Source organism: Lissotriton vulgaris, chromosome 9 (genome assembly GCF_964263255.1).
Source record: "Lissotriton vulgaris chromosome 9, aLisVul1.2, whole genome shotgun sequence".
Taxonomy (NCBI): domain Eukaryota; kingdom Metazoa; phylum Chordata; class Amphibia; order Caudata; family Salamandridae; genus Lissotriton; species Lissotriton vulgaris.
The window spans coordinates 475,477,717-475,502,917 of NC_141697.1; positions in this window are offsets into that span (position 1 = coordinate 475,477,717).

Genomic DNA, 25,201 nt, shown 5'->3' on the forward strand with positions numbered 1-25,201 from the left:
CCCGCTTCTTTACTGGCGTAGATTGTGGAGTGTCCCGGAGCTTGAGTGTTATAGAGAAGAATTAAAAATTGTTATGGCTCGCCCGGGTGTGGGGAGGATAAAGTGGTTATCTTTTATAAGGGGGCATGCGTCTAAGATTGGCATGGAGAATCTCTGGTCTAATCCGGAGGACACATGCAAATCTATCTCAAAGAGAACCCTGGCTGAGTCTATAAAACATCATAACCTTGAAGAGGTCTTTCGAACAGCCAGGCCATCTAGTCTCACCGACAGTTTCTTGCACTTTAAGAATGTTTACAGTTTTGAGAAAGAGTTAGATGCTATAGAACCTGTCTTAGCAAAAAAATTGTTTCTACAATTCAGATATGGTACATTACCCCTCTACTCCTATTCTGATAAATGGAAATTGGGTTTAGCTCGTCCTTGTCCAGGTTGTAATGATCCGAATGAATCTCTAATCCATGTAATCTTGTTTTGTCCTGCTTATTCTGTCAGCAGGAAAAAATGGATTATACAGTTATGTGTTAACCTAGGACTGAGGAACTATATAGACTATTTTAGAATTTTAAAAACTGATACTAATGCATTGATAGTTACTGCTATTTCTAAATTCTTGTTCTCGATGTGGTTAACTAGACGAAGACTGATCCATGTGTAGTAACCCGCTTATTGTGGGTGGATGGCTCTGTCTTAGTAATAATTAGTTTTTTATCTGTTTTAAAGGAAATTTCTTAGTTTCTGTATCTTATTGTTATGTCCTTATTGTTATATTATAACCGCACGTCAACCGATTACTGCAAATATGCTAATTGAGATCTACAATGCATTGGATGAGTTGTAAATGTATTCTTTTTTTTTTAACTGTTATGTACTTTTATGGTTCATTAACAAACCGAAATAAAGTTGACTTGATGATTATGTAAAATTGAGAAGTTTCAGTAGTGACATGGAATGCTTGTACATAGGACCTGTGCTGTGTTTCTAAAATGTTATTAAAAAAACGATTTTAGGGTAAATGAATGGCTTATATAGTTTTTGAGAAGGAATGCATAGTGTCTGCCTGATTAAATAAATATATTTGAACCTTTCACAATGATGTCACCTGCATTACCTCAGATTAGGAAGCAGATAGAGCTTCTTTCTTGTTGGTTTGTGTCATGTTTTTTGATAATGCTTGGTAAAAAGATTTTGCTGCATAGAGGAATTGTATTATGTAAAATTGAGAAGTTTCTGTAGTGACATGGAATGCTTGTACATAGGACCTGTGCTGTGTTTCTAAAATGTTATTAAAAAACAATTTTGGGGTAAATGAATGGCTTTTATATTTTTGAGAAGGAATGCATAGTGTCTGCCTCATTAAATAAATATATTTGAACCTTTCACTATGATGTTACCTGCGTTACCTCAGATTAGGAAGCAGATTGAGCTTCTTTCTTGTTGGTTTGTGTCATGTTTTTTGATAATGCTTGATATGAACATATGCAAGATAGAGGAATTGTATTTTGTGAAATAGTGAGGTTTCAGTAGTGAAATGGAATGCTTGTACATAGGACCTGCGCTGTGTTTCTAAAATGTTATTTAAAAAACGATTTTGGGGTAAATGAATGGCTTTCACATTTTTGAGAAAGAATAAATAGTGTCTACAAGATTAAATAAATATATTTGAACCTTTTAGAATGATGTCACCTGCGTTACCTCAGATTAGGAAGCAGATTGAGGTTCTTTCTTGTTGGTTTGTGGCATGTTTTTTGGAAATGCTTGATATCAACATATGCAAGATAGAGGAATTGCCTTTTGTGAAATAGTTAGGTTTCAGTAGTGAAATTGAATGCTTGTACATAGGACCTGTGCTGTGTTTCTGAAATGTGATGCGAAAAACGATTTTGGGGAAAATGGATGGCTTTTACATTTTTGAGAAGGAATAAATAGTGTCTGTATGATTAAATAAATATATTTGAATCTTTCACAATGATGTTACCTGTGTTTCGTCAGATTAGGAAGTAGATTGTGCAGATGAGGTGAGGCCTGTCCAGGGGTGTAGATGAGGTGAGGCCTGTCCAGGGGTGCAGATGAGGTGAGGCCTGTTCAGGGTTGCAGATGAGGAGAGGCTTGTACAGGGGTGCAGAGGAGGCGAGGCCTGTGTTGAAGAGTGTAGTGGGAGAGAGGCCGGTCCAGGGGTGCAAAGGAGGTGAGGCCTGTGTCTAAGAGTGCAGTGGGGGAGAGGCTTCATGAAGTCCAGTCCACTGCATTCTTAGACACAGGCCTCACCACCTCTGCTCCCCTGGACAGGCCTCACCTCCTCTACGCTTCTGGACAGGCCTCACCTCATCTACATCCTTGGACAAGCCTCTCCCCACTACACTCTTGATCACAGGCATCACCTCTTCTACAACCTTGAACAGGACTGATCTCCTCTGACCGCTGGACAGGCCTCACCTCCTCTGCACCCCTGGACATGCCTCACCTCATCTGCACAATCTGCTTCCTAACCTGAGGCACTATCTAAACCTTGTGAATAATGTAAAACCAATTCATGTGCTCTAAATCAATGTTTACATAACATTTAAAAAAACAGAGCACAGGTCATATGTACAAGCATTTCATTACACTACTGAAACTTCACTTTTTTACAAAATACAATTCCTCTATGCACTAACATTTCTTTACCAAGTATTATCAAGAAATATGACACAAAGGAAGAATAAAAAAGCTTAATGTCCTTCCTAATCTTAGGAAACACAGCTCACAAGTTTGGGAAAATCGCAAATATATTTATTTAATCATGCAGACACTTTCTAATCCTTCTGAAAAATGCTAAAGTCATTCATTTGCCCCTTAATCGTTTTTAAATTAACATTAAGAAAAACTGAGCACAGGTAATATGTACAAGCATTCCATTTCACTATTGAAACCTCAGTTGTTTACAAAATACAATTCCTCTATGCAGCAAAAATATTTTAGCAAGCATTAACAAAAAACATAACAGAAAGCAACAATAAAAAAACACAATCTGATTCCTAATCTAAGGAAATACACCTGACACGATTGCGAAAGGTGCAGAGGAGGTGAGGAAAGCCCAAATGGCTTTCATGATTGTGAAAGGTGCTGAGGATGTGAGGCCTGTGTCCAAGAGTGCAGTGGGGGAGAGGCTTTATGAAGTCCTGTCCACTGCACTCTTGGACACAGGCCTCACCTCCTCTGTTCCCCTGGACAGGCATCACCTCATCTGCACTCCTGGTCAGGCCTCACCTCATCTTCACCCTGTTACCATCAATTATACCCAATACATTGAGGTCTGTCCAGTGGGCACAGAGGAGGTGAGGCTTGCCCAAGGGTCAGAGGAGGTGAGTCCTGTCCATTGCACTATTGGACACAGGCCTCACCTCCTCTGCACCCCTGGACAGGCCTCACCTCATCTGCACAATCTGTTTACTACAGACACACAGGTGACATGATTGTGAAATGTGCTAATATATTTTTTTAATCATGCAGATACTATCTAATCCTTGTCAATAATGTAAAACCAATTCATGTGCCAGAAATCTTTTTTTAAATAACATTAAAAAAAACAGAGCACAGGTCATATGTACAAGCATTTTATTACACTACTGAAACCTCACTTATTTTCAAAATACAATTCCTTTATGCATCAACATTTCTTTATCAAGCATTATTATTATTTTTCCACCTGCCCCCTTCTAACACCCTCTCTCTAACTTATTCCTTTTTACATCCTGACTCTGTGTTACACTCTCTTACACTCTCTCTTTGACTTACTTTCTCTTACACCCTGTCTCTGATTTATTCCCTCTGTCTCTTTTTAACAGCAATTTCTGAATCATACTCTCTCTTACATCCTCTTCCTGATTTACTCCGTCTTACAACATTTCTCTTTGTAACATTCTCTCCCTGTCTTACTCCCTATTACACCTTTTGTCTGTTTTACACCCTCTCTCCCTCTTTCTGACTTTTTTATTCTCTTCCTCTCTTCCTGTTACATCGTCTGTCTGACCTACTTCTTGTTATATCCTCTCTCTGATTTACTTCCTCATACACCCTCTCTCAAACTTACTTTCTCTCTCTCCCTTTTACAGGCTCTCTCTGTTTTAGTCTCTTTTACATCCTCTTCCCTTCTAACAACCTTTCTCTGTCTTACATCCTCTTACACCCTATCTCTGTTTTACACCCTGTTACACCCTTTTTCTGACTTACTCTTTTTCTCCCTTTCTTTGACTTACTCCCTCTCCCTATTACATCCTTTCTCTGTCTTACAACATATTATACACTCTCTCTGTCTTACTCCTTCTCTATGTTTTACTCCCTCTACCTGTTTCTTTGTCTGACTCTCTCTATCTCTTTGTGTTACTCCCTCTAGCTGTTTTTTCTCTGTTTTACTCCTAGTTATATAGTTGCTGTGGTATAAACTTAGATATGTTGTAAACTAGTGTTTATATCGTTTGCTTATTGTCATTGCTTTGTTGTTTGCTAATAGTGGTCTATGATGTGTTATTTTTTTCTTTACCACAGATTGAAATCCACATTTCAGAAGTAAGGAAATATGCCCTCAAGGCAGAGGAGAAGGAAAGATGCCATACGGAAAAAATCAAAAACAGCAACGGAATTAAAGCACTCCCCTACAACAAGTACTTCAAAAAACACAGAAAAGCTCCTGGTAAGGCAACTAAGTCTTTTTTTCGGAACATATGTAGAGCAAAAAAAAATGTTAATGGGAATGTGAATATACAGAAGGAGAGAGCAAATTTGAAAAGGAAGGAGAGGCCCCCCAAAAATGTTACTACTGGAGCAGGAGAGAACAGTATGTATAGCAATAGAAGGCAAAATCAATTTAGGGACATTCGTAGACGAATGTTTTGCAATAGGGTAGTTTTAAATTTGTTAAAAAATGTAAAGAAAGGTAAACAGAGAGCTGCTTTTTACAAGAAAAAGAAAAGTGTAGAGAAGATTGTTAATCAGGCTTTTGAAGTTAAGAAAAAATTATTTATTTTAGTAATCAATAGAATTAGGATACTTAACAAGGCAATTGATGTTTTCAAATCGAACAGTAGATGGAAAAGAATAATTATTCAGACTCATTCTTGTGAATTTTTTTCTGGAGAATGGATGCATAGTTCAAGTTCTGAGCCATTTTTTAATGAGAGAGTTACTTCCAGGAGAATGTTTTGGTGCATGCAGTTGACACCAGTGGTCGAGCATATGAGGTGAAAGACGGTTGTCCGATGGAAAAAGAGAAACTTGTGTCTAGAGATGCAGAAGAGGTGTTAGCTGATGAAGTTTTAGGGAGACGTACTAAGGGTCCAGTGTACACATGGAAGTGTAGTAGTATTTGTAGTGTGCGACAGGATTCAATCGATTTGCTTCGTAATTTCTTACGTACATATAGTAAGAAAAGTCTAAAACAGAAAATGAAGATGTTGCAAGACTTAGATCCTTGCAGAGTGAGAGAAAACACAGGTTTACATGGGCATTCACTGGCTTGTCTTTCTAGAAAAGTATGTCAGAGTGTTTTTCATCATTTTAGGATGTTAGCAGTGCATCATAATAAAGTCAGGAAGTTAGTGAGAAGGTTGTATTATGCAAAAAGTCCAGCACTTAAGCTTAAACAGTTAAGCAGTGTTTTTTTGCATGGATCTGAATTGGATGTGAAGAGCATTTGTGAAGAAATGTAGTTTTGTTATTTTGGGGGCAAAGAGGACAGTGTAGAAATTGATACAGTAATAGAAGGTAATGTGGAAGACAATGTACAGATTTCAAGTACAGAAAAGTTTGTCGAGGAAATTACCAAGTTTAAGGTGAAATCAAGTGAAAGGCCTAATTTTACTTGTGTGTGTTGTCGACGGACTCATTATAAGATTCAAACTAGGTTAGTTGATTTATATGCAAAAAGTGAAATGGAAAATAATAGTGAATGGAAGGATTTTGTAACTTATTTGTTGGTGGAGAATTCTTTTGATTTGAGTTCTGATCAGCGTATTTGTAATTATTGTTTTAAAAAATTAAATGAAAACAGAATGCCTGCTAGAGCTGTTCATAATGATCTTGAGTTGGTAGACATTCCTTCTGAATTGATGGATTTAAATACTTATGAATCTATTTTGATTCAATGTGTCCATCCTTTTCAGGCTATTGTTCGCATGGAGCCTAAGATAGGGAAATTGCCTCCTTCAGATTTACAAAGAGGATTAAAGGGAAGAGTTGTTTATTTGCCTCTAGATTTCAAGAAAAATATTGATACAATTGGTGTAGAAAGAGTAGAAGAAGAACCTCTGGGTTCCGACAAAGAGTAAGAAATTCTGGCAAGATTTAGCGGATGTTAGGAAAGTCAAAAAGGCAAAGTTGTATTTGGTCAAAAACAATGAGTACTATAAAGTTTTATGTGTTGGAGCAGAGGAAACAGCTACAGAAGAAGACAGTGATTGTTCAGCCGGCCAAATTGAAAAAGTTGATGTGTTTAGAAGTGAAGAAATATATGAACATTATACTGTTCATTATTTGCATTCCAAAGAAGTAATGGAGAATGCAATTGACTTGTTTCAAATGAAAGCAGCTAAAGGAAGTCCCATTAGTGTATGGGAAGAAAGTTTGGAAGCTCGTTGTTTTCCACAGTTATTTCCAACAGGTCGAGGTGGACGATATGACGATCGACCAGTTCAAATTCCTGCAGGTGAATACCGGACTTTAAGATTATATGCTGAAGATCCAAGGTTTCGTCAATGCATTCCGTATTTGTTTCATCTACTGTATGAAGGTGACTTGTCTGGGCTTTCTTATGCAGTGAACCATATACTGAAAAGTGGAGCACATCTGCAAAATGTTTCGGCGAGAGACTTTATGGAGAAAGTCAATCTGCAAGACAGTATTTTGGAATCTCACCTAATCAATCTCATGGCATGTCAGCGTAGTACAAACGAGTATTGGTTCCGTCGTCATGGGGAATTGAAATGTATGCTAAGAAACTTAGGAACTCCTACATGGTTCCTCACTCTTAGCTGCGCTGAGTATGCATGGGACGACTTACTTCAATTTCTACGAGAGGAAAATGGAAACATACAAAATATAGAATTCAAAACACCTGGAGAACTATGTTCTTTAGATCCAGTGAATGTATGCAGATATTTCAATCATAGATTTGAAGCTATGATGTCTTTTATTACCAACAAAAAAAATCCTCCCCTTGGAGAGGTTTTGGATTTCTTTTGGAGAAAGGAGTATCAAGCGAGAGGTGCTCCTCACATACATATGTTGTTATGGATTAAAGATGCACCCAAATTTGGAACTGATTTAGATGACACAGTGATGAGTTTCATTGAAGATTATTCAACATGTGCTGTTCCAAAAACTACCGAAGAAAACAGTTTAAGGCAACATGTTTTACGGTTTCAATCCCATCGTTGTGGAAAGTACTGTCGTCGAAAATTCAGAAACAAGCACAAGTTCTACACAAAATGTCGTTTCGGGTTTCCACGACCAGGGATTTCTAAAGGAAGAGTAATGGAAAGGGGCGACCATTCGGTCCCCCCGAACGTATGGCGGAGTACCACAATCCCCCCGGGAAGCCATCTTGGGCGGGAGGCGAGTCTCGGCTGGTATGCCCGAAGCGGCGTAGCCGGGGCGCGCCTTTTTCCCGCCCTGGAGTGGGCTGGCCTAGACACTGACGCGGCCGGCCACGCCCTTGGGGCAGGCAGGGGCGGGTTTACGCCCGCCCTGAAGACGGATAAAAGGAGCAACAAGCCAAGAAAGCATCCTCTTGTTCCTGTGCTCTGAAGCTGCACCTCCTCGCTGCACGTGAGCTCGAGACGGAACGAAGAGCCAATTTTGAGCGTTGTAATCTTTCTTGTTTGTTTTACAGATACTCTGTTGGAGAATGCCCAAGAAAGCGGGAAAGCGAATGACTACCGACCAGATGCTGCGTGTTCTTATGAAAGAGGTGACCGACCTAAAGAGGCGAATGGCGGATAAAGACGAGGAAGGGGGACCGAAACGTCCTTTGGCAGGAGCAGCTCCGGGAGGAAAAAGCAAGAGGCCCAGAAGGGGAGCAGCTGGGGGAGACATCCCGGTTCCCTGTACCCCACTCGAAGAGCCAACTCCGATGCCGGAAGAGGGGAATCCGATTCCCGTGGTGGTCACCCCCGTGTCCGGGGAGGATATGCCGCCCGAGCTGGCAGCACAATTAGCAGCGTGGTTGGGTAAAGGTAGCGAGGGCACCACGGCTGACGACGCGCGGGTGTTGATGAAGCAACTGCGTGAAACAAGGGAAGCGGCGAAGGCACCATCGCCGGCTGCGGCAGTAGAGAAACCACCTGGGACAGGTCCAGTCGCAGATACAGCTTCCGGTTCAGGTAAGCGGCCATTGCCGATTGCGAGGGATGAGTCTGCACCCTCACGAAGGGAAAAGTTGGGTCAACATGTCCCTCTGGCTATTAAAGAGAAGATATGGGCAGATGAGTATATAAACATCTTCTCGTTGCTTACCGATCATTATGAGATGGAGCATGTTAAGAGCCAGAAGGAGCTCATGCATCCGAGTGTTTGGCGCGCAAAGATGGCCGCCTTTAAGGTAAATGAAAACATTGGCACTTGGGGCAGAGCGTGGGGGATTTTTACATCCATCATGGGTGAACGTAGGCCCGAGTTGCTGTCCGAATTGCCGATTTATCAGTCACGGATCATGGGGTATTCTGTATCACACGAGGGCAATCAATGGTTCTGTTACGATAATATTTTCAGAAAAGCGAAAGAACATGATAAAAACTTAACTTGGGATTGTTATGATTCTGTGTCTTGGTCCAAAATGGAAGATACTGGTATGTTGAAGTTGCCATTGGTAGGGAGTAGCGTGGGTGAATCCTCCCGCCAATATGCTGGGACGCCCTTTCGATCAGGTACGAGTAACGACTACCACTCGAGGCCGATCGGCAACGCAGGTAAAAGGGGGATTTGTTGGAACTTTAACAGGGGTAAATGTACGAGGCCCCAGGGGTCATGCAAATTTAGGCACGAATGTGGTGGGTGTGGGCAATCATCCCATCCTGAGTCCATGTGCAGAGCCAAAACGGGTGATAACGGGAGTAGAGGAGGCGCCAAACAGGTCTGATATAGTCTGAGGGGCGCCTTTACCTACTCCGATTGATACCATGGCAATGATTCCCTGGCTCAGCGAATACCCGGATCACGCTTCCGCTGGGGTGTTGCGGAGCGGGTTTTCATATGGTTTCCGCATCCCAGTGGGGGAGTTTCAGGGTATAGCGAAATGTAAAAACCAAATATCGGTCTTGCAACATACGACCGTGGTACAGGAAAAGATCGGGAAAGAGGTTACTCGAGGTCGAGTCGCCGGTCCATTTAATGTGCCTCCAGTTGCTAACTTTGTTTGTTCCCCTTTAGGGGTGGTCCCCAAGAAGGACCCGGGTGAGTTGCGGCTGATACATAATTTATCAGCCCCACGTGGTCTTTCCGTAAACGATGCGATAGACCCGGAAGTGTGTTCGGTGCGGTACGCATCCTTCGATGAGGCCGTAGCCATATTGAATCGCCTGGGGCCCGGTGCGCTGATGGCAAAATCTGATATCGAGTCAGCGTTCCGGTTGCTCCCGGTACATCCAGACGACCAGCGTCTTCTTGGTTTCATGTTTCAGGGTCACTATTACATGGATAGGTGTATGCCAATGGGGTGCTCTATATCTTGTGCCTATTTTGAAAAGTTCAGTTGTTTCCTGCAATGGGTCTTCACAAAGAAGACGGGGTTTCAACATGTTATGCATTATCTCGATGACTTTTTGTTTCTGGGGGCAGCCGGGGATCCGGAATGTGGACAGGCTTTGACTGAATTTTGTGTCTTGATGAATCAGTTTGGCGTGCCATTGGCACCAGGTAAGACTGTGGGTCCCTCGACTTGCCTCGAGTTTCTGGGGATCGAGCTCGACTCTGAAGAAGGTTGTTTTCGTTTACCAGGAGACAAAGTGTTGAGATTCAGGGCATGCCTGCAAACGTGTATAAGTGAGTCTAAGGTTAAGCTACATCAATTACAACAATTGGTGGGACAGTTGAATTTTGCCCTAAGAGTAATACCGATGGCCCGCCCCTTTTCCCGCTCGATCGCTCAAGCCATGGTCGGCCTGAAGGAGGGTCATCATCGCACGAGGCTCTCGGCAGAGGTTCGCCAGGACATGCGCATTTGGTTGGCATTTCTGGCGGATTTCAATGGTCGAATTGTCTGGAACAAACCGGCGGTGTCCTCTGAGGAGCTGGGGCTGTGGACAGATTCGGCAGGGAGCATTGGTTTTGGTGCCATATTCGGCACTCAGTGGTCGGCACAAAAATGGCCGTCATGGTGGCATGATGGTGGACTGACAAGTAACATTGCTTTTCTGGAACTTTTCCCCATTCTGGTGGCCCTGAGAACTTGGCCCGAGGGGTTCAGAGATCACTCTGTGGTATTCTGGTCTGATAACATGACCGTGGTTGAGTGTATCAATAGCCAGGCAGCACGATGCAAATGGATTCTGAGATTGCTCAAGGAAATTGTATTACTGTGTATGCAATTGAATGTGCTATTTAAGGCAAGACATGTGCCGGGGGTGATGAACCAGGCGGCTGATGTGCTTTCTCGTTTTCGTATGCAGGCCTTCTGGGGTTTTCTGCCCACAGCGGACCCGGTGGCGGCACCCTTTCCCGAAGCTCTCTGGTCTCTCGGTGCCCCGAACTTCGAAACCTCGTGGGAGAGAGTTTAGCACCCAGGACGAGGAAGGCATATGAAGGGGCGTTCCGTTCCTATTGGGCCTTTTTGGGGGCTGCTAGAGGGGAGCTTTGGGGCCAGGAGGAGTTAGTAGTGAAATTCCTGCTGTCTTTACATCAGGCAGGCAAATCAGTGGCTACGGCCCAGAGGCATCGGGCCGCCATTTCCTTTGTGGCTAGGGCTCATGGGATCCAGGACCCGACAGCGTCTTTCGTTGTACAAAAAGCGCTACGTGGGTGGCAACGCCTTGAGGGTCGCAGAGTAGATGAAAGGCGCCCGATAGGTTTGGATAGGTTGGCCCTGTTATTATCCATACTCCCTGCAACATGTTCATCCCAGTATGAAACAGTGTTATTCCGAGCCGCTTTTACGCTGGCATTCCATGGGGCTATGCGGGTAAGCGAACTAGTGGCAAGGAACAAGCAGGATGTGATGGGGGGACTGTGCCGAGAGCACGTTCAGGTCAGAGGGGAGACAATGACCGTCTCGTTTGTCAGGTCCAAGACCGATCAGGGGGCGATGGGCGACTGCATAATCATACAAAGGATTCCCGGGTCCTCCATGTGCCCGGTAAGTTGTGTAGAGGAATATTTAGCACAAAGGGTGGCATCATGGGGGGGGACCTTGTTGAGACACGCTGACGCCACCCCACTGACGAGGTTTCAGTTTCAGCGGGTGCTTGCGATGTCGATTGCCGCTGCGGGCTTGAACCCGGGCGAGTTTGGGACCCATTCCTTTCGGATAGGGGCTGCTACAGAGGCTACAGCCAGGGGTCTGAATGTCGAACAAGTTAAACGTGTGGGGCGTTGGTCCTCCAACTGTTATAAAAGGTATGTGCGGTTGCACATGTTGTGAAGCTGTAATGATGTACTCACGCTTCTTGTTTTTGTTTGGTTTCAGTTGCGCAAGCCTACGAGGCGGGGCGGACTATGCAGTCGACCCAACACCGGGCCAGCGGTCAGACATCACCGGCTGTGAAAAAGGAGGTGTGGGTCGTGGGCCACTCATACGTGAGGCGTGCCGCGGACGTATTCAAAGCAGGTGACATGATTCACGTGGCTGGGGAATACGGGTACAGTGTGTCCTTCTACGGAAGGGGCGGACTCTGTATTGACCAGTTTCAATCATTTTTCGAGGGTTTGCTAGGGCGGACGAGGTCACCGCCGTCTATAGTCATAGTACATCTTGGGGGCAATGATTTGGTCACCACTGGTAGACGACTTCTTCTGGAGGCGATGCTTTCCACTGTAAGTTGGTTAGCGAGGAGAGTTCCAGGGTGCACAATTGCTTGGTCCCATATGATCCCACGAAAAGTATGGCGGGGGGCTATTTCTGTTTCTGCTCTGAATCATTCAGTAAGAAAAATTAATAACAAAGTGAGTAGATTGTTCCGTTCCAATACACTGCATTCTATTTCGCATGGTTGTATTAATGGTGACAGTATGTATTTGGGGGATGGTGTTCATTTGTCCCGGGTGGGGAACGAGTTACTCATAGGAGACTTGATAGCTTGGCTAAAGACTTTAAGACATGACCTTTAGGTAGGAGTGTTGTGGGGGGTCCGGATAGCCGGTCAACTATCCGGCCTGTGGCGGTAAGGTCATGATCGGTGAGCACTAATTGGAAGATCCCTATGAGTGGGCGTCACCCATTACGGATGGGAGCGCTCGAGGGAGGTGGCCATTGGCCCCTCAACGGGGAGGCGGTCCCTTCTAAGGATGGGCCGCCGAAAGGAAAGGAAAGGCGGTCAAGGCCCCTTCCTGGGTAGGAGGGGCTACAGCCCCCTCCTGGGGAATTTCCCGGGGCCAGGACATCTGCGACGGCAGATGTGGTAAGTTGTGTGGGGTTTGGGGGGGGGTCTACGCTACCTTCTAGATACCTCACACGAGTCCTCGGACGACCTTTAAGTGGCGTCGAGTTTATTGGGGCCCCCGTCAAGTCAAGGGAAATTGGTAGTTGCACTTGAGGTACACCTCTGTGCGGTCGCCCCTCACAAGTGAGGGGGATATTTCTGGTTTAGGGATCTTGACACCGGTTACGACCTTGCCGTTGGCCCTTAAACGTTAGGATGTACAATTTCAAAATTTCAAGTTAAATGTTTTGTAGGATGTTAGTTCGGCTAGGAGAACCTTTGTATTAGAGAATATGTTAAGGTTAGCCAAACATCGCAATGTGGTAATGAAATTGTACATAATATGAAACTGTTATTTTAATGTTTTAATTTTGTTTCATATTTTAATAAATACGGCCGGGAGGGTCACTCCCTCCCGTCTTCCAAAAGTTCAGAACTGTTTCCGGTTTCCCATCCTTGGGGATTGTGTTGAGAGGGGGTGGCGGGTATCTCAGCCATATGGAAAGGGGCGACCATTCGGTCCCCCCGAACGTATGGCGGAGTACCACGATCCCCCCGGGAAGCCATCTTGGGCGGGAGGCGAGTCTCGGCTGGTATGCCCGAAGCGGCGTAGCCGGGGCGCGCCTTTTTCCCGCCCTGGAGTGGGCTGGCCTAGACACTGACGCGGCCGGCCACGCCCTTGGGGCAGGCAGGGGCGGGTTTACGCCCGCCCTGAAGACGGATAAAAGGAGCAACAAGCCAAGAAAGCATCCTCTTGTTCCTGTGCTCTGAAGCTGCACCTCCTCGCTGCACGTGAGCTCGAGACGGAACGAAGAGCCAATTTTGACCCACCCACCAGCCCCTGAGGACAGCAAGTGGTTTTGAATAAAGTTTGATGTGGTAACTCTAATTTTTGTTTGCAGGTTGGGATTATTATCGTGATAACTTTGAATATGCAATAAAGAATGGTCAATTTGTGGTATGTTTTGCAAATAAAGTAATCCTGCTCTAGTGTTTGATCAGTAAGCATGCTTTTAATAAAGTTGTTGTTGTTACTGTCTTTTAAGTAATTTAGTCATTTAGTTTAGAATTGTCGTATTTATTTTGGTCGGGCGGTAAGGTCATGATCGGTGAGCACTAATTGGAAGATCCCTATGAGTGGGCGTCACCCATTACGGATGGGAGCGCTCGAGGGAGGTGGCCATTGGCCCCTCAACGGGGAGGCGGTCCCTTCTAAGGATGGGCCGCCTAAAGGAAAGGAAAGGCGGTCAAGGCCCCTTCCTGGGTAGGAGGGGCTACAGCCCCCTCCTGGGGAATTTCCCGGGGCCAGGACATCTGCGACGGCAGATGTGGTAAGTTGTGTGGGGTTTGGGGGGGGGTCTACGCTACCTTCTAGATACCTCACACGAGTCCTCGGACGACCTTTAAGTGGCGTCGAGTTTATTGGGGCCCCCGTCAAGTCAAGGGAAATTGGTAGTTGCACTTGAGGTACACCTCTGTGCGGTCGCCCCTCACAAGTGAGGGGGATATTTCTGGTTTAGGGATCTTGACACCGGTTACGACCTTGCCGTTGGCCCTTAAACGTTAGGATGTACAATTTCAAAATTTCAAGTTAAATGTTTTGTAGGATGTTAGTTCGGCTAGGAGAACCTTTGTATTAGAGAATATGTTAAGGTTAGCCAAACATCGCAATGTGGTAATGAAATTGTACATAATATGAAACTGTTATTTTAATGTTTTAATTTTGTTTCATATTTTAATAAATACGGCCGGGAGGGTCACTCCCTCCCATCTTCCAAAAGTTCAGAACTGTTTCCGGTTTCCCATCCTTGGGGATTGTGTTGAGAGGGGGTGGCGGGTATCTCAGCCATAATAATTTTATGTCTTCTCTGCGACATACTGTGACGAGGAAATCATCCAAAAATACATACAATTTAAAAAGAAATGAAGAGTCCAAGTACATTAACGACTACAACCCAGTGATTTTGTCCATGTGGAATGCTAACATGGATATTCAGTTCGTTGCTGACAACTCTATTTCTGTGGCTCGATATGTGACGTCTTACATCACAAAAACGAAAAGACAGAACTGAAGGAAATGTGGGAGGACATTTCACATGAAAAGAGTATAAGTAAAAAATTATACAGTTTCAGTCTGAAGATGTTGTCGCATCGAGAAATTGGAGCATATGAATGTTCTGATCGGTTATCATCAGCAAGCCTCTATGCCAAATCTAGATCAATCATTTGGGTGAGTCTAGGTCTTGCTGCAACACGAAACCGAGTTTTGAAATCTGTACAAGAAATTGAGTATTTGGCGGAGAAAGAACCAAACAGTACAGATATTTTGAAGACAAACATGTTGGATACATACTATCCAAATAGAAGTAGTCATCTTGAGAACACTTGTTTGTATGAAGTTCTGCAAAACTATAGTTATAAGAGGAACATCACAGACGATATCAATAATGGAAAATATGCTGTCATTGGGTATGAAGGATGTCTAGTGAAGCAGAGAAAAGGCCATTTGATTAATCATCAAAACTTGAGTTGCGAATCTCCAGACAAAAGGGAATTTTACTATTTAGCTCTTTTGCAACTCTTTAAGCCATGGCGTACAGAAGAGGAACTACTTGGAGATTTTCTCTGTTACGAAGATTCTTTTAATGCAACCAAGGATACCATAGAATGTCCTGTTTTTCCAAATTATCTGCAAATGTTGAACAAAGAAATAGAGCAAGAAGACACAATTGCTGCAGAGATTGCTAGAGACAGTTCTCAAGACAGTCAGAGTTCTACTTCATTGAGTCAGGATCCACTTGGAGGACCAATTATCCAAAATGAAGCTGCCACTGCCATGGATGAGGTGGAAAGAGCTATGGAACAAGCTCAAGAGGATGTAGTTAACTTGGAAGATTTGGTGAAACAACTAAACGTTGAGCAGAAACAGATATATGACGAAGTCACAGAACAGATTGAACATGGATTCAGTCATGAGAGAAAAGAGTGCTCATGTACATCATTTAAGCCTGTCCGACTGTACGTAAGTGGAGAAGCGGGAACTGGAAAAAGTTTTCTGATTAAAGCAATTGCAACTTATCTGCAGAAAAGGACTGAATCACCGCTGTCTTGTGTTGTAACCGCTCCAACTGGACTGGCAGCACATAACATTAAAGGGATAACTCTACATCGTTTACTGATGCTACCAGTTGAGCATGATAATAAATTGCAATACAACAAGCTATCTGGAGATGCGTGTTCTGAAGTTTCCAGAGTCCTGAAGAAAATGAAACTTCTTATCATTGATGAAGTAAGCATGGTCTCAAATCTAATGCTTGCTTTTGTGCATTTGAGAATGCAAGAAATTCTTAGAACAGAGTATGATGTGTTATTTGGAGGGAAACACATTATTGTTTTTGGAGATCTACTGCAGTTGACTCCAGTAAAAGGACAACCTGTGTTTAAAATGCTCACACATGAAGATACCAGGAAGTCCCTAGGAAGCATTGGAAACGTTAATATATGGTTAAATTTCAAATATGCAGAACTGCTTCAAAATATGCGACAGGCAAAGGATGAAGATTATAAAAATATTCTACAAGATGTAAGAATCGGAAAACTAAGTGAGCATGGGAAAGAAGCTTTACATGCACGATTAATTTCAAATTTGTATCCAAATGAAAACATTCTTCCTGAGAATATTTTTAAGAAAATTACTGAGAACAAATCTGGGATATGTTTGATGCCAACTCTGCAAGAATGTTCCATCTTCAACAACAAAATGTTAAAGTTAGAAAATGAAGAGATTATGAAACTGGAAGCTATAGATAAAATAGAGCATATGGGAGCAACAATTATTTTGTCAGAAAATTTGAAATCAAAATTGGATTCATTAGAGAAGCGTATATATAAAACTGCTGGTTTTGAAAAGACTCTGAATGTGTGTTTAAATTGTCGTATCATTTAGAGAAGGAATTTAAATGTTGAAAGAGGTCTGGTAAATGGAGCAATGGGTCATGTTGTTGATTTTGTGAATTATAGAAATAGAGATGGAATTGAATTTTTAAAAATTAAATTTGATGGCATTGAGTAAGTACAGCAAATCAGTCGTTGTTCTGCTAGATTTTTGCTTGTAAAAGACTTATATGTTCGCCGAAAACAGTTTCCTGTTTGTTTGGCATATGCAATGACAATTCATAAATCTCAAGGTTTAAGTGTAGATAGTGCTTTGGTGAACATTGGAAGTTCTGTGTTTAAAGAGGGTATGGCATATGTGGCATTATCACGAGTCAGAACTTTATCAGGATTGTACTTGATTAAGTGTGATGAGACAAAGATTTGTGCAGATCTAGATTGTGTTAAAGAATACAATAGGTTAAGACGAGAGTATGCTCCACATTTGCCTCAATATCCTCTGTTTGAAAAACGTGTGGTAGGCCGAAAAAGAAGAAATGAGAATAATTGCAGTGAGGTAGTAGCAAAAAGACAATAAGCATTTGCAATGCAATAGGTCTCGCATTAGGAAAGTTTGAGCTATTGGTATTGTAAATGAAATTTTTTTTATTTATATTTTGTTTTTGAAAATAACTAAATTAATAGCTTTGTCATTTACAATGCCAATAGTTATAACTTTCACAAATGTGACACCTATAGCATTTGTAATGCAATATGTGTTGTATTTACGAGACTTACATGTATTGATATTACAAATAACAATGGCTTTTAATTTTTTTTAATAGTTAATAATTAAATAAAAGTTATAGTAATTTATAATGGCAATAGCTTAAAGTTTTGTAAATAACTTTTGTGAAGATTATGTTCAGTGTATTTTATTGTGACGAAATTCCAAGAACAGAAGTGAAATATTAACATGTTTTTGTTACATTTGTAATAAAGCTTCAAACATTGAGAGAGCATATTTGAACCAGGTGGTGTTGAATGGTCGCAGAGATTGATGATGTGGTGGCGCTGAGTGATGTTGTGATGGCAAACGAGTGATGCTGTGGCGTTCAGTGATGCTGTGGTAGCACATAGTGATTTTGTGAGGGTGAGGGGGTGTGAGGGTGAGGGGTGTGTGAGGATGTGTGTGAGGGTGAGAGGGTGTGTGCGGATGTGTGTGAGGGTGAGGTGGTGAGGGTGGGTGAGGGTTTGTGAGGGGGTGTGAGGGTGAGGGTGTGTGAGGGTGAGGGAGGGTGAGTGAGGGTGTGGGTGTGTGAGGGTGAGGGCGTGTGAGGGTGAGGGCGCCCATTGGCATCCAGTTTCTGATGCCTCCCGTGCACCTGCACTATACATGTACAAAAGCTACACATTACACAGTTTTGCCACCCAGCTGCATCACTCATCTATCACCAGCATCCAGGCCCTGATCGCCAAGCGCTCGGAAACCCCGTCTTAGGCGCTACACAAATACCTCGAACACAGGGCTGCTTGTATACAAGCAGAACTATATAGCCGGGAGGGTAAATTTTCTTGAGCCAATGCTCTTAAACTAATAAAAAATAAGTACACGCTCCAAGAAATAAATTCAACGTTCAAAACGAATACAAGAACTCATCACTGTTCTCCTAGCAAAACGGCACAGATTGGTCAAGATGAGGCACCTGGATTCAGCCCAACCGCTGCCCACACGGATCAGTGCAAGTTCTTTGTGTGTTTTATGGTTACGTTGGAAACTAATAGGCACAAAACAACAATCTAAGGGCGTCTTTCTGTAGAGTCGGGTCTGGCTCGATCACTCACTCCCAGGGCTCTGTGGGTTCTCCGTTCACACCGTAGGCCCGCCGCCACCCCCTCTGTGGAAGTCTTATAGAAAGAGGACGCGGGACCCACCTGTGTACTCTGGCAGCGCCTGGTCCGCAGCAGGAAGGAGGCGCTAGGGTCCTGGCAGCCCGCGTCCTCAGCGCCGAGCCGCAGCCGGCTCCAGAGCTGGAATGACGGAGCTGGGAATCACACACTCACCTGCGCCGCTGCCACGCCCTGAGCAGGTACACAGCAGTCAGTGCGAGCCAGGCGCAGCGAGAAGGTGCAGCCGCCCAGGAGGCGTCACAACGGGGAGTGGTAAGCCAGCCGGTCGAGCAGCTCGGAGTGTTCATGCACCGACCTCGGGGATCTGCATCGGACCTGAAGGCCACCTGTCTCAGCCGGCAGGATGGGGTTACCTCTGGGACCGGGCACATGAGACAGTATCAGAGCGCACAACTTGAGTGGGGGAGGTGGCGGGCTGCTCTCTGGGCGAACCACAACCAGTTGTGTTCTGTGCTGGGACTGAGGCACGTCAGCCGCTGCCCGGACAATACCAGAGCACAGGGACATAGGTATCCGTGTAGCAGGTGTAGGGACGCCGGGGCAGACAGTAGAAAGGGCCACAGTCACCGTAAAAAGGAACCTGTTGCAGGAAGTGGAGTGAGGCGCTGCTTCTAACTTCCGGCCACACATTTCTCCGGACGCTGTACGCCCGCTCCCCACCCTGGGGCAGCCAAGGGCCGTGCGGGGTGTTATGGTGTCTCTTGAAAGGTTGTTTTATATCCTACAAATATACCTGTTATTTTTTTTTACATAACCGCGTTATTGTAAATATAAAAACACTAATCAAAGGAGCCCTCGCATCAAAGTCCCCCAGACCAGCCCCCGCAAAAAGAACCATTTGTGGAAAAATAGATTCCCGTGATGCCTTCACATGTGGTATTCTCATTTGAAACGCTAAACGTGAACAACTCAATCGAAACAAGTTCATATTAAGGAGTGCCGCCGCGCTGCCCGCGGCGACCCGGAAGCTCTTGGACGGCCGGCGAATCCGGTCGCGGCCGACCGGAAGTCCCACCTCCCGAGGTCCGCGAGCCCGATTGAGAAGAGGAGACGAGACGCGCCGCGCCGTGAGGAGCCTGCCGGAAGAGCGCAGTCGGTGAGTGGGCCCCAGGGCTGAAGTGAAGTGCGTGCATGCTTGTGTGTATGCCTGGGAGGGGTGGGGGAAGTGTGTGCGCACGTGTGTGCATGTGTGCGCATGCGTGACTGTGTGTGATTGAGAGAGAATGCGAGGTAGGGGATAGTGTGCCTGTATGTGTGCCTGTATGTGTGTCGTATGCCTGCGTGTGCATGCGCGCGCCTGTGTGTGTGTGCGTGCGTGCAGAGGGGTGGGGGCTGCCTGTGTCTGTGTGTGAGCAAGGGATTTGCTTCGCGCATGCGCAGCTACCAGACGCTCGCTCCCGAGGTGAAATCTGACCTCGTCAAAGCACGCGTCTGGTAGCTGTCCACATTCCTAAATACGGGCCACAATAGGACTGAAGCAGACACCCTCAATGCTCACGCATTGAGCGTAGGTCTGCTCGACCTAAAAAGTAGATGAAAGTGTAATTGTAAGCAGAAAGAAAAAGGATTCTGTTGAAGATGTTGTTGGATTTCAGTTTGAAAACAGTTCTGGTGTCAACTGCTATGCTAATGGAGTGGTTAATGTTGTTGTTTTTCTTCAAACTTTACAAGAACAGATTGTTGAAAATCGGGATCAAAGATTCTGCGGTTTATTGAATTCTGTGTTTGAGAAATGTAGCAGTTATAGAGCAAAAATAGAAAGTGTTTCAGAAATTCGAAATCTTTTAGACATATGTTCTGGTCAAAAAAAAAATTCACAGAACATTCAGCAGGATTGTCAGGAATTTTTAATGTATATGTTTGGTGTTTTGGAAGATGAAGGTGTAGATGTAGAAAATCATTTTAGCCTTTCTTATCAATGGCAGCATGACTGCGATAATTGTACTTTATCAAGTACTACTAGAATAGACACTGAAAGATTTATATATTTGACTTTACCAGACTGCAAATCAGTGTCTTTTAATATTCTAGTTCAAGCAGCTGATCATAATATGGTGTGTACCCAATGTAAGTGTCCAATGCTGTCCACAATATTTATACAAACTTATGGTCAGTATGTCATTTTTATGTTCCAACGATGTAGACCTGATGGAACTATATTGACAACTTCTATTAAAAATTTAGTGGCTTCTCAGTTATCAATTTCAAGAAGAACCTTTGCAACTGTAGCTATTATTTATCATGACGGTCCTTCGACAACATCAGGGCATTCTACAGCTTATTTAAAATGTCGAAAAGGTTGGACTTACTGTAATGATACTCATTTGACTTTCAAACAACGTTTGCCTTTTGGCTTAAAAAATTCTTACCTAGTGTTTTTAGAAGCAAAATTTAAGTAAAGGTAATTGGCCTATGAAGACGGGAGCAGTTAATAAAAGTTAGTCTACTGTTCAAAATTATATTGTGAGTAAAAGTGATCAACATAATATAAAAAATCAAGTTCTCATATAGGTACTGTAAGTGGATCTCATAGTAAGTGATATCAGTATTATAGGAAATGTTGAACATGAGTGATCCAGAGATGGGAATATGAAAACATACTGATATATCTGACACTATTTGGCCGTAAGGAAAGGTGAAGGAATAAGCAAAGAGTCATGACTTAACACAAGGAGGAAATGAAAACATTGAGATATATTTCAGATGTTCTTGGAGCTTTTTTTATAGAAAGTCGATGAAATGGAAGTTTTAGAGAACAGCAGAGTATTTTCCTACGAAAAGGACCTTCACGATCTACTATTTGGCCTCAAGGAAAAGTAAGTGAATCAAAGATTAGTGTACATATGTGATTTGTAAGTTTATATGTTTTTTTTTAAACACAATCTTTTAGATTGTGTTTTTTTTGTTCCCGCTGTCATATGATGAATAGTTTGAACTCACTGCTTTTAGTGAAATTCAATATATTCTGAGAACAGCAAAAATAAACTATCTAACATGTTGTACAAGTTATTCTATAGTTTGTATTGTGTAATTTATATTGTATTCCCATTGTCTTACACTCACTTTCCTTTTTCCACCCTCTTTCAGCTCTCTTTACTCACTCACACTGCCTTTCTCTCACTCTGTTTCATCCCCGTTCCTTTACTCCACTTCTTTCACAACCCCTCAATCCCATTTCGACTGTCTGCATCCCCTCCCTCCCTTGCACCAGTTTTCAGCTTTCAGTCTCTCTGCTTTACTTCCCTTTTCCGTCTTTTCCTCCTTTGCTCTTTTACTAATTCCTCTTTACTCACTCACCTCTTTTGTCGCACTCTGTCACTATAACTCACCCATTCTCCCTCACTTATCTTTCTTTGCTTCTTTCTTTAGTCCTCTTTTTTCGTTCACTACCTCTATGTCCTCAGTCCCTCACTCTCCTTGTGTTATGCTCACTTGTGTTTATCTACCTTCTATAATTTTTCTTACAACAACTTCACTGCTCCTCTTTCATCATTCTTCACCCCAGTTCTTTTACTCCGGTTCCATTACTACCCCTCATTTTCTATCTTTCAGTGTCCTTCTGTTTACTTTCATCACCGAATCACATTCTCTCAGTACCACTGCTTTAGTCCTCTTCTCCTCTCTTTCCTTCTTCTGCTCCCTTACTCATTTTCCTTTCCTCACTCATTGTACTGCACTTCACCCAGTCCTTCCCTTAGTCCCTCTGTCTACTTACTTCCTCACTCCTTTTCACTCAATCCTTCTTATTATCCTCACTCGCTTCATCCCTTCATTCTGTGACTCCCCTTCACTCACTCTCAGTCATCTTCCATTCCTCTTTCTTGTAAATGGATCCTCATTCAGGCTCCTTTCCCTCTCACTCATTCCCCTTCTACTTACTCCTCTTTCCTGATTTAGTTTTGCTAACTCACATTCTTTAAGTATCTTACTTACCTTCAGTTCATTTCATTCTTCTTCTCTTCCTCTCTGTCACTGAATTTATCTGCCTTACTCTTAGTAATTTGCTCTCCTTCTATTTCTTTTTCCCTCTTTTTGTCCTACTACATTACTTTATTTCCCTTTCTGTAACCTTCACCGTTGCTTTATTTCTAAGTACACTTTTATGATTTTTAACCTCTTGACCTGTCTCTTCTATTTTAAAATATATATTTTACTAATTATAACTTATTTTTTCTTCTCTCTTTCACAGATACAAAGTGTAGTAAAAACATGTAATTAAGTTTACATTAATTATATGGTAAGTGTGACTAAAAAAATTTAGTTTGTCATCACCCTTTGCATTAACCTCACTACTTTTCTCTCACCCTACCTCACCCCTGTTTCCTTACTCTGCTTCCCTCACTTATTCTTATCCTCCATGTTTACTTCTCTTTTCCTTACTTTCCTACCACATTCAACTTCTTTCAGTCCCCCTGCTTTACTTCCCTTACCCTGTGTTTGCTTCGTTCACTCCCTCACTCATTCCCTTTCCCTTACTCACTTACTCCACTCCTCTCACTTCTTCTCTCAGTCCCTCTGTCCTCACAGTTCCTCACTCCCATTCCCTCACTCCATCTCTGTTATCCTCACTGTCTCTGTCCTTTCACTGTGTCACTACTCTTTCGTCATGCTCACTCCCTATAACTCACCCACACTCCCTCACTTACCTTTCTTTTCTGCTTCACTCAGTCCCTTTCTGTCACTCCTTCCTTTACTCTCTCTGTCTTTTCTCCCTGTCACTCCCCATGTCTTACCCTTACTCACTTTTATTCATCCTCTTTCACCCCTTTTTACTTACACTCACTGGTCTTTTCTTACCCTCCCTCACCGCTGTTCCCTTTCTCTGGTTCTGTCACTAACCCTCATTCCCCATCCTTTACTCTCCTTCCCTTTACTTCCATCACCCACTCACATTCTCCCAGTACCTCTGCTTTAGTCTTCTTCCTCTTTCTTCTCTTCTTTTGCTCCCTTATTCATTTTCCTTTTCTCAGTTACTTCCTCTTAAACCTTTTCTCTGTCTTACTATCTATTACACAGTCCCTCTGTGTTCATCCCTCTAGCTCACTTTCTCTTAACAACACTCTCTCTGTCCCCTGCCCATATGCTCACTCCTTCATTATTTTTTTTTTTTTGGGTGCGCTAACGGGAGGTGCCCCGGTACGCACACCGGGGTGCGCCAGAATACTGCGCTTACTGGCGCGCTCACCGGTACGCGCACCGGGAGCGCTCCAGGGCAAAAAAATAATAATATATGAATATACATTAAAAAAAGAAGTATTACATAAATATGCAATATAGGATTCAATTTAAAAAATATTACATTTCATAGCTATAGACATTTGCTATTAAAAAACCAATGAAATTCACTGAAAAAAACATAGGTTTGAGGCCCTATATATAGTTAGGAATTAGCATTTAAAAAACCTATGAAATTCACTGAAAAAACCATAGGTTTCACACCAGTTATAGTTAGGAATTAGCATTTAAAAAACTTTTGAAATTCACTGAAAAAAACATAGGTTTCACACCAGTTATAGTTAGGAATTAGCATTTAAAAAACCTATTAAATTCACTGAAAAAAACATAGGTTTCACAGCAGGCATAGTTAGCTGGAAATTTTACTGACATAAAACCATTGAAATTCCCACGTTATAGTTAGTTGGACTCACTATAACTTGCCCGCCTGCAATGCACTGCTGATGACGTCACATATTACATCACTCATGACAAGGTCAGTGACATCACTCATGACATCACTGATGACACCATCCTTGTGACAGAATGACAGACCTCCTTTCAGTGTAATGTAACCCTTGAAACACATATTCAAAAATAGAAAGTAACATTTTCAAAAAAATGGAGATACCCATACCAGTTACAACAACCAATTCAGTAATACCACCATCTATATACACATCCACTCATTCACCAACAGTTCTATATAGTCACTCATACATATATTCACTCATCATATGTAGTGAAACACCTATACATCCTGTTACACACCGACAGTCATCCAAAAGTTACTCACACACATACTCACACATGCAAATAAACTTTTGAACATCCATTTATTTGCATATAAAGCTATACACACACTACCACCTTACTTGTAAGGAAACTTACACATACTTATGCTCACTCCTTCATTATTTTTTTTTTCTTTTTCACAAGATGGACGCCCTACCTTAACGCTATGGACACTGTGGAAGGACTATGTTTATGGACTGAATGGAGTTGTAGTTTATCCCATGTGTTATGATGTTTTTTGATATGTGTCAGACGAGGTCTTCTTCAGAATCTGTCGAGTTGATATAAGGGCCCACCTCTCAATACCTCCAATTCTGATTGTAGTAAATACACAGAATATTGAAGTGATCAAGCGGGGGGAAAAGGGTGTTAGGAAGGGAACTGCAGGGAGGGAGATCTGAAAAGGAAAAGTTAACGCTGCAAGTTTTCCTAATATTTTCGAAACTCTGCAACAAATTAAATAACAATAATAGCTTCTTAAATTAAAAGACTTTTTGACTTTAAATTTGGCCTTTGCTCCAAAGTCATCAAAAGTAACAATGTCTTGAATTGTGTATTCACAAACACATTTGCTTCACAGAAAATAAAAGACTCAATGACTCTTTACCTTGTAAATATCCTCTTTACAGTGGTAACCACAAATGTCTCTATACCTTGTAAATATCCTCTTTACATTGGTAACCATAAATGTCTCTTTACCTTGTAAATATCCTCTTTACATTGATAACCACAAACCCAAAAACTGCACATGAGTTTAAACCTTTTCAGAAAAATAAATCCTTTTGCTAGTACACTGTAAATTG